Source organism: Arachis hypogaea, chromosome 17, assembly GCF_003086295.3.
Source record: "Arachis hypogaea cultivar Tifrunner chromosome 17, arahy.Tifrunner.gnm2.J5K5, whole genome shotgun sequence".
Taxonomy (NCBI): Eukaryota; Viridiplantae; Streptophyta; class Magnoliopsida; order Fabales; family Fabaceae; genus Arachis; species Arachis hypogaea.
In genome coordinates, this window is record NC_092052.1 from 67338055 (window position 1) to 67348474 (window position 10420).

Consider the following 10420-nt stretch of genomic DNA (forward strand, 5'->3'; position numbering starts at 1 on the left):
TCAGGATTTATAAGGCAGGAATGGATTGGAGGATGGAAAGGAAGCATGCAAAAGTGGAAGAAATACAAGAAATTGAAGGAACTACAAAGCTGTCAGCCTGACCCTCTCGCACTAAATCGATCATAACTTGAGTTACGTAGGTCCAAATGAGGCGGTTTTAGTTGCGTTGGAAAGCTAACATCCGGAGCTTCGAAATGATATATAATTTTCCATATTTTCTCTAAGGATAAGTGACGCGAACGCGTGCTCTACACGGACGTATCGTAGTGACGAAAAACCAGCGTAGCAGATTTCGCTCATAGCGATTTCTGGCCCTTTTTTCGGCCCAAATCCAAGCCCAGAAACACAGAATAAAAGCCAGAGAATGGGGAAATCAATAACAACAAAAACAATATTCATAATTCATAATTATTAGGTTTTAGATGTAGCTTTTAGAGGGAGAGGCTCTCTCCTCTCTCTTAAGATTTAGGATTAGGATTAGGATTTAGGATTTCTATTATGATTAGGCTACTTCTTTTCATTCCAGGTTCAATGCTTCTTTAATTTATTTTCTACTTTTATTTATTCTATTACTTTAATTGTTATTTATCTTTTCAATTTGGTTTATGAACTTCATGTTAGAGTTGATTTCTTTAATATAATTTGAGGTATTTCAAGTTTATGATTGTTTAATTTTATTTATAATGCTTTCAATTTAATTTAGGATTTATTCCCTTTTGCTTTGGTTAAGTAATTGGTAACACTTGAGTTATCAGACTCAGCAGTTGATTGAAAATTGGGAATTGCTGATTGATTTTGATCGCTCTAAAGCTAGTCTTTCCACAAGAGTTGACTAGGACTTGAGGATCAAATTGATTGGTCCACTTGTCTTTCCTTTATTTAGTAAGGGTTAACTAAGTGGGAGCAAAATCCAATTCTCATCACACCTGATAAGGATAACTAGGATAGGATTTCCAGTTCTTATACCTTGCAAGAGATTTTTATAATTATTAATTTATTTTTCTTGCCATTTAAATTATTTGTTCCTTATTTCAAAAAAACCCAAAAATATATCTTTTTACATAACGAATAATCGTACCTCCCTGCAATTTCTTGAGAAGACGACCCAAGGTTTTAATACTTCGGTTATCAATTTTATTGGGTTTGCTTAAGTGACAACCAAAACTTTTGTACGAAAGGATTTTTGTTGGTTTAGAAACTATACTTACAACGAGAATTTATTGTGAATTCTAAACCATCAATCTTCAGTTCGTCATATATCTACCCAAATTTCCCAAGTATACCCTCCCAATTGAATGATACACATCCTAACTTACCTAAGCTAATCAAGGATCCAAATTTAGGGACATTCATGGTTTTTCGCTTAGGGCTGTTGATGTGCTCTTTTTAAGAACAAAAGGGGTTTATAATGGGCCCAAAATTGGTTAGCAATGGTAGATAAAAGGGTTAAGGCCATTTTGGAAAAGTAACTACTGAAATGATGGCCTGAATCATGTAAATGCATTCATACACAAAGTAATGGACATATAGAATCAGACAAAACAAGGATTACAATCATAGAGAGAGATATGCACACAAGAATGGGGGATAATGGTTAGAAAATGTAACCATGCAATAGGCTCAAAACTTACATGCTTGTGTTCTTAGCTCAATCACTATGTTCCAAAATACATTCTTAAAGCAAGTTTACTGCAAAATTTTTTTGAAAATTTGGTAGGGTACCCCAGAACACAGTTTCTTGGGAAAGAAGTTATTATTTTGACTAAGCAACTCTATAGAAATTAACTATCATGCAAGGAGTATTTACAAGCAAAACTAACTACACATGCAATGTACTAAGCAAAAGATAAATCCATGGGTATTGAAAGGAAGAGATTGTTACCCATGGAGATCGGTCGAACGACCTCCCCACACTTAGAATTTAGCACGGTCCTCTGTGCTACGAACAACGCGCAAAGGGCGGTCGGGACCGGAATCCTCACTATCCTCTCCTTCAGAGCTCCCGTCACTTGGGTTTGAGGTGGATGTGAATATTTCTGGTTCCTCCATGTTAGGGGTAACACACGCAGAAGCTTCTTGATGTAAGTGTATCGGCGTTGGTTGAACCGCTCATATCTATCAAGCTTCCGGTGTAGATCTTCCATCATTTGATGTGTGGATCTTTGTCGTGGTGGTGATGATGAGGTGGAAGGAATAGTAGATGGGAGGGCTATGTCAAGGCTTCGGTTGTTCATGGGAAGATGTAAGTATTTTCCGCTTGGGACCACATTGCCCTTAGCCGGAACTATAATCTTTCTATCCTTGGCTCCCCATGGAACACCCGCAGCAGCAACTAAGTCAGATAGCAATGCTGGAAATGACAAATTATCCCGGGCGTGGACTTGACTCATCGCTTACTTGACAAGAAATGGAATGTTCACCGGCCTCTCTGTGAGAACACACCAAACAAGCAAGGTGAGGTCCACCGTAAAGGACGACTTGTGTGTGCTAGGTAGCACATAGTGAGATAAGATCTGGGCCCAAGGTCTAGCTTCCACAGTGAGAAAGCGAGCGTCAATGCACTTGGGCCTCATCCGGAGTCGACCATGGATCCAAAATGCCTCTGGTTCAACAATGACTCGGAGGATCGAGACCCAATCAAATCGAAACTTTTTTCGCTGACGTAGGACTTCTTGGTAGCTATCCATGTCACTTGGTACCGGTAGGACATTAAGCACTTGCTGAATAGCCTCTTCTGAAACAGAGACTTGCTTCCGGTGCATGTATACCGATTGAAGAGAGGAAAGATGGTAGTTAGTGTAGAATTCTTCTACCCAAGAGAGGTTGATCTCCCTTGATTTTCTCAAAAGAAACTCCTATCCTCGCCGTTCAATGCGGGGTAGAATATAAGGAGCAACCTTGTCCGGCGGAGCGAGTAGATGCTCAGGATGATAGTTCCTCACAGCTATGGAGGGGAACATAAGTTCACCAAAGCGGTTGGGGAACCTTGAAAAATCTTTTGCCGGTTTGCTCTTTTCGTTCTCATCAATAGGAGCGGGTGTCTTCGCCTTCTTAGATAGGGGTTTGGCTCCTAATGAAGAGTGCGCCTTAGAAGTTGATCTTTGGGGTGCCCTCTTTGCGGCCGGTTTCCTTGGAGCTTTCTTCTTACCTTTCTTGGTGGCCATCCTGAGAAAAGAAGGGAAACAGGAAAACATTAAACCCAAAGAATCATTTTAACAAAAACATACAAGTGAAGGATAATGCCCGAAAGAAATCTTGCAACAAGGTAATCATAGAGACATGGTACACAATACTTGGCATGGGATGCAAGAGGAAGTAAAGCATGCAATGGCATGAGAAGAGTAATCTCAAGCATCCATAACAAAGAGCAAGTCATGTTCAATGAGTATCTAATTAGCAAGCAAAGTAGACTCAATGCGTATAGAAGACAACAAGTGAATGAGGAGAAGCACCAAATTCAAAGTACATTATTAAAATAAACCAAAATGGCATTCATGCAAAATAAAACATCACATAAGCATCACATATTGACAAAGACAAGGAAAAACAACAAGAAGATCTATCAAAACAATTCAAAGTACAAGTTCAACATCCATGGAAAAACAAAAAGAAGAAAAGTAAGCAAGCAAAAAGTAAGTGGCATAATCATGCAACTAAAAGAGAGAATAAGTAAATCAACAAAAAGAATCTAACTAAAAGAAGAAATAATGCAAGGAAAGTAATAGATGAGATCTGGAGGAAGTAGAACCTTGAGAAGTGTAAAAGAACAAGGTTGAATTTTCTTTTGTGAACATGAGAAAGAAATAGAAGAGATGTAGCACCACCGGAAGAAGTTGTTGTCGCCAGTGAGTGGCCGGAGACGGTGGTGGTGGATTGTGGAAGAAAAAGAAGAGAAGGGGGGATGGTGGAGAAAGAAGGAGAAAGAAATAAGAAAAGAAAGGGGGTGAGAAAGACAGGGTGCGCAGCTTTAAAACTGGTTCGCGCAACCGGCTCGCGCGCGCTGGTGCGCAGAAATTGTGATTACACTTTGATTATGTAAAATTCATCGCTCTTTCTTTCCCTGGTAATGGCACCAAAAATATGATGCCAATACCATGGTTCACAACTTCGCACAACTAACCAGCAAGTGCACTGGGTCGTCCAAGTAATACCTTACGTGAGTAAGGGTCGAATCCCACGGAGATTGTTGGTATGAAGCAAGCTATGGTCACCTTGCAAATCTCAGTCAGGTAGGGTTAAATGTGATTGGATTAGATAATTAAAAGATAAATAATAAAGGATAGAAATACTTATGTAATTCCTTGGTAAGAATTTCAGATAAGCGAATAGAGATGCTTTCGTTCCTCTGAACCTCTGCTTTCCTGCTATCTTCATCCAATCAGTCTTACTCCTTTCCATGGCTGGCTTTATGTGGTACATCACCATTGTCAATGGCTACTTTCGGTCTTCTCTCGGGAAAATCATCCAAATGCCCTGTCACGGCACGGCTAATCGTCTGGAGGCATCACCCTTGTCAATGGTTTCATCTTATCCTCTAAGTGAAAATGGTCAACGCACCCTGTCACGGCACGGCTATTCATCTGTCGGTTCTCGATCATGCTGGAATAGGATTTACTATCCTTTTGCGTCTGTCACTACGCCCGGCAATCGCGAGTTTGAAGCTCGTCACAGTCATTCAATCATTGAATCCTACTCAGAATACCACAGACAAGGTTTAGACCTTCCGGATTCTCTTGAATGCCGCCATCATTCTAGCTTACACCACGAAGATTCCGATTAAGAGATCTAAGAGATACTCATTCAATTCTGATGTAGAACGGAAGTGGTTGTCATGCATGCGTTCATAGGGAATGATGATGATTGTCACGTTCATCACATTCAGGTTGAAGTGCGAATGAATATCTTAGAAGCGAAATAAGATGAATTGAATAGAAAACAGTAGTACTTTGCATTAATCTTTGAGGAACAGCAGAGCTCCACACCTTAATCTATGGAGTGCAGAAACTCTACCGTATGAAAATACATAAGTGATAATGGAGTTCATTGGTCTCGGCCCAGAGGGGAACCGGAGTGACCAAGACTGTGAATACAATGATAAAAAGTTCTATTTATAATAAACTAGTCACTAGGGTTTACAGGAGTAAGTAATTGATGCATAAATCCACTTCCGAGGCCCACTTGGTATGTGCTTGGGCTGAGCTTTGAGTGTTGCACGTGTAGAGGTCCTCCTTGGAGTTGAACGCCAGCTTTTGTGCCAGTTTGGGCGTTCAACTCTGGTTTTGGCTCCTTTTCTGGCGCTGGATGCCAGATTTGGGCAGAAAGCTGGCGTTGAACGCCCGTTTGCGTCGTCTATTCTTGGCCAAAGTATGGACTATTATACATTTCTGGAAATCCCTGGATGTCTACTTTCCAACGCAATTGGAAGCGCGCCATTTCGTGTTCTGTAGCTCCAGAAAATCCACTTTGAGTTCAGGGAGGTCAGAATCCAACAGCATCAGCAGTCTTTCTTCATCCTCTGAATCTGATTTTAACTCAAGTCCCTCAATTTCAGTCAGAAAATACCTGAAATCACAGAAAAACACACAAACTCATAGTAAAGTCCAGAAATATGAATTTAACATAAAAACTAATGAAAACATCCCTAAAAGTAACTAGATCCTACTAAAAACATACTAAAAACAATGTCAAAAAGCGTATAAATTATCCGCTCATCACAACACCAAACTTAAATTGTTGCTTGTCCCCAAGCAACTGAAAATCAAATAGGATAAAAAGAAGAGAATATACTATAAATTCCAAACTATCAATGAAACAGAGCTTCAATCTTATGAGCGGGACTTATAGCTTTTTGCCTCTTGAATAGTTTTGGCATCTCACTTTATCCATTGAGGTTCAGAATGATTGGCATCTATAGGAACTCAGAGTTCAGATAGTGTTATTGATTCTCCTAGTTCAGTATGATGATTCTTGAACACAGCTTCTTTATGAATCTTGGCCGTGGCCCTAAGCACTTTGTTTTTCAGTATTACCACCGGATACATAAATGCCACACACATAATTTGGTGAACCTTTTCAGATTGTGACTCAGCTTTGCTAAAGTCCCCAATTAGAGGTGTCCAGGGTTCTTAAGCACACTCTTTTTTTGCTTTGGACCTTGACTTTAACCGCTCAGTCTCAAGTTTTCACTTGACACCTTCACGCCACAAGCACATGGTTAGGGACAGCTTGGTTTAGCCGCTTAGACCAGGATTTTATTCCTTTAGGTCCTCCTATCCACTGATGCTCAAAGCCTTGGGATCCTTTTTATTTACCCTTGCCTTTTGGTTTTAAGGGTTATTGGCTTTTTGCTCTTGCCTCTTGGTTTTAAGAGCTTTTGGCTTTTTCTGCTTGCTTTTTCTTTTTCTTTCTATTTTTTTTCGCCTATTATTTTTTTTTTTCTGCAAGCTTTGTTCTTTGCTGCTTTTTCTTGCTTCAAGAATCATTTTTATGATTTTTCAGATTACCAAATAACATGTCTCCTAGTCATCATTCTTTCAAGAGCCAACATATTTAACATTCTGAAGCAACAACTTCAAAAGACATATGCACTGTTCAAGCATTCATTCAGAAAACAAGAAGCATTGTCACCACATCAATATAATTAAACTAAGTTCAAGGATAAATTCGAAACTCATGTACTTCTTGTTCTTTTGAATTAAAACATTTTTCATTTAAGAGAGGTGATGGATTCATAGGACATTCATAACTTTAAGACAAAGTTACTAACTACTAATGATCATTTAATGAAGACACAAACATAGATAAGCACATAACATAGAAAAACGAAAAACAGAAGAAATAAGAACAAGGAATGAATCCACCTTAGTGATGGTGGCATTTCCTTCTTGAGGAACAAATGATGTCCTTGAGCTCTTCTATGTCTCTTCCTTGCCTTTGTTGCTCCTCCTTCATTGCTTTTAGATCTTCTCTGATTTCATGAAGGATGATGGAGTGCTCTTGATGTTCCACCCTTAGTTGCTTCCAATAATTGTGTGGAAGAAAATGTATACCCTAAGGTATCTCAGGGATCTCTTGATTTGCAGTCAAATGTTCTACCACTGAGCTATAGACCCTTGATGGAAGCTTTTGTCTTCCCTTTCCTCTTTCTAGAGGTTTCTCTGGCCTTAGGTGCCATCAATGGTTATGGAAAAAAACAAAAAAGCTATGCTTTTACCACACCAAACTTAGAATGTTGCTCACCCTCGAGCAAAAGAAGAAAGAATAGAAGAAGAAGAAGAAGATATGGAGGAGATAGATGGATGTGTGTATTCGGCCATATGGGTGGGATTGGGTGAGAGAGAGAGATGTTGAATTTTGAAGATAGTGGGTGTATGGATGTGAGTGGTAAATGGAAAACAGAAGGGATGATCATGAATGGAAAGAGAGATGATGAGGTAGGTAGGGATTCTGTGGGGTCCACAGATCCTGAGATGATCCTGTGGGGTCCACAGATCCTGAGATGATCCTGTGAGATCCACAGATCCTGAGGTGTCAAGGCATTTACATTCCTGCACCAATTTAGGCATGTAAAATGCTCTTGCACACAACTCTGGGCGTTCAGCGCCAGGTTGGTGCCCATTTTGGGCGTTCAACGCCCATTTGTTGCCATTTCTGGCGTTGAACGCCAGAACCATGCTTGTTCTGGGCGTTCAGCACCAGAACCATGCTCTGTTCTAGCGTTGAACGCCAGGCAGATGCTTCCTCCAGGGTGTGATTTTTCTTCTGCTGTTTTTGATTCTGTTTTCAATTTTTATATTTATTTTGTGACTCCACATGATCATGAACCTATAAAAACATATAACTAAGAAAAATATAGTTAGATAAAAATTGGGTTGCCTCCCAACAAGCGCTTCTTTAATGTCAGTAGCTTGACAGTGGGCTCTCATGGAGCCTCACAGATGTGCAGAGCTTTGTTGAGACTCTCTAACACCAAACTTAGAGTTTGGATATGGGAGTTCAACACCAAAATTAGAGTTTGGTTGTGGCCTCCCAACACCAAACTTAGATTTTGACTGTGGGGGCTTTGTTTGACTCTGCTTTGAGAGAAGCTCTTTCTGCTTCCTCTCCATGGATGCAGAGAGAGATCCTTGAGTTGTAAACACAAGGTTGTCCTTATTTAATTGAAGGATCAATTCTCCTCTGTCCACATCAATCACAGCTCTTGTTGTGGCTAGGAAAGGTCTTCCTAGGATGATGGATTCATCCTCTTCCTTTCCAGTATCCAGGACTATGAAATCAGTAGGGATGTAAAGGCCTTCAACCTTTACTAACACGTCCTCTACTTGTCCATAAGCCTGTTTTCTTGAATTATCTGCCATCTCCAATGAGATTCTAGCAGCTTGCACCCCATAAATTCCCAGTTTCTCTATTACAGAGAGGGGCATGAGGTTTATTCCTGAACCAAGGTCACACAGAGCCTTAAAGATCATGGTGCCTATGGTACAAGGTATTATGAACTTTCCAGGATCCTGTCTCTTCTGAGGCAATGTCAGTTGATCCAGATCACTTAGTTCATTGATGAACAAGGGAGGTTCAACTTCCCAAGTATCAATGCCAAATAATTTGGCATTCAGCTTCATGATTGCACCAAGAAACTTGGCTGTTTGCTCTTCAGTAACATCCTCATTCTCTTCAGAAGAGGAATACTCATCAGAGCTCATGAATGGCATAAGGAGGTTTAATGGGATCTCTATGGTCTCTAGATGAGCCTCAGAGTCCTTTGGTTCCTCAGAGGGAAGCTCCTTATTGATCACTGGACGTCCCAGGAGGTCTTCCTCCTTAGGATTCACGTCCTCTCCTTCCCTTACAGGTTCGGCCATGGTGCTTATGTCAATGGCCTTGCACTCTCCTTTTGGATTCTCTTCTGTATTGCTTGGGAGTGTACTAGGAGGGATTTCAGTGATCCTTTTACTCAGCTGGCCCACTTGTGCTTCCAGATTTCTAATGGAAGACCTTGTTTCATTCATGAAACTCACTGTGGCCTTAGATAGATCAGAGACTAAGTTTGCTAAGCTAGATGAGTTCTGCTCAGAATTCTCTGTCTGTTGCTGAGTGGATGACGGAAAAGGCTTGCCATTGCTAAACCTGTTTCTTCCAGCATTATTAAATCCTTGTTGAGGCTTTTGATCCTTCCATGAGAGACTTGGATGATTTCTCCATGATGGATTATAGGTGTTTCCATAAGGTTCACCCATGTAATTTACCTCTGCTATTGCAGGGTTCTCAGGATCATAAGCTTCTTCTTCAGAAGATGCCTCTTGAGTACTGTTGGATGCAGCTTGCATTCCATTCAGACTCTGAGAAATCATATTGACTTGCTGAGTCAATATTTTGTTCTGAGCCAATATGGCATTCAGAGTATCAATCTCAAGAACTCCCTTCTTCATAGGCGTCCCATTATTCACAGGATTCCTTTCAGAAGTGTACATGAACTGGTTATTTGCAACCATGTCAATGAGTTCTTGAGCTTCTGCAGGCATTTTCTTTAGGTGAATGGATCCACCTGTAGAGGTATCCAATGACATCTTAGATAACTCAGACAGACCATCATAGAATATATCCAGGATGGTCCATTCTGAAAGCATGTCAGAAGGACACTTTTTGGTCAGTCCTTTGTATCTCTCCTAAGCTTCATAGAGGGATTCACCTTCTTTTTGTCTGAAGGTTTGAACATCCACTCTAAGCTTGCTCAGCTTTTGAGGAAGAAAGAACTTGGCTAGGAAAGCCTTGACTAGCTTATCCCAAGAGTTCAGGCTATCCTTAGGTTGAGAATCCAACCATACTCTAGCTCTGTCTCTTACAGCAAAAGGGAAAAGCATGAGCCTGTAGACTTCAGGATCTACTCCATTAGTCTTAACAGTATCACATATCTGCAAGAATTCAGTTAAGAACTGAAAAGGATCTTCAGATGGAAGTCCATGAAACTTGCAGTTCTGCTGCATCAGAGAAACTAATTGAGGTTTCAGCTCAAAGTTGTTTGCTCCAATGGCAGGAATGGAGATGCTTCTTCCATGTAAATTGGAATTTGGTGCAGTAAAGTCACCAAGCATTCTCCTTGCATTGTTGTTGGGTTCGGCTGCCATCTCCTTTACTTGTTCGAAATTTTCAATAAAGTTGTCTCTGGATTATTGTAATTTAGCTTCTCTTAATTTCCTCTTCAGTGTCCTTTCAGGTTCTGGATCAGCTTCAACAAGAATGCCTTTTTCTTTGTCCCTGATCATAAGAAAGAGAAGAGAAAAAGAAAAGAAGAGGAATCCTCTATGTCACAGTAAAGAGGTTCCTTATTGTTAGTAGAAGAAGAGAAGAAGAAAATCTGAACTCAGAGAGAGAGAGAGGGTTCGGATTTTTGGTGATGTGAGGAATAAATGTTAGTAGATGAATA

General features: G+C 40.3%; 1 non-coding gene across 1 annotated transcript; it reads left to right on the forward strand.

Moving 5' to 3' along the window:
* Positions 1-9617: 9617 nt before the first annotated feature.
* LOC112767507 (small nucleolar RNA R71) lies at positions 9618-9725 on the forward strand. The gene has a single exon (XR_003184950.1). It is a non-coding gene; the product is annotated as a small nucleolar RNA R71 (small nucleolar RNA).
* Positions 9726-10420: the final 695 nt, after the last annotated feature.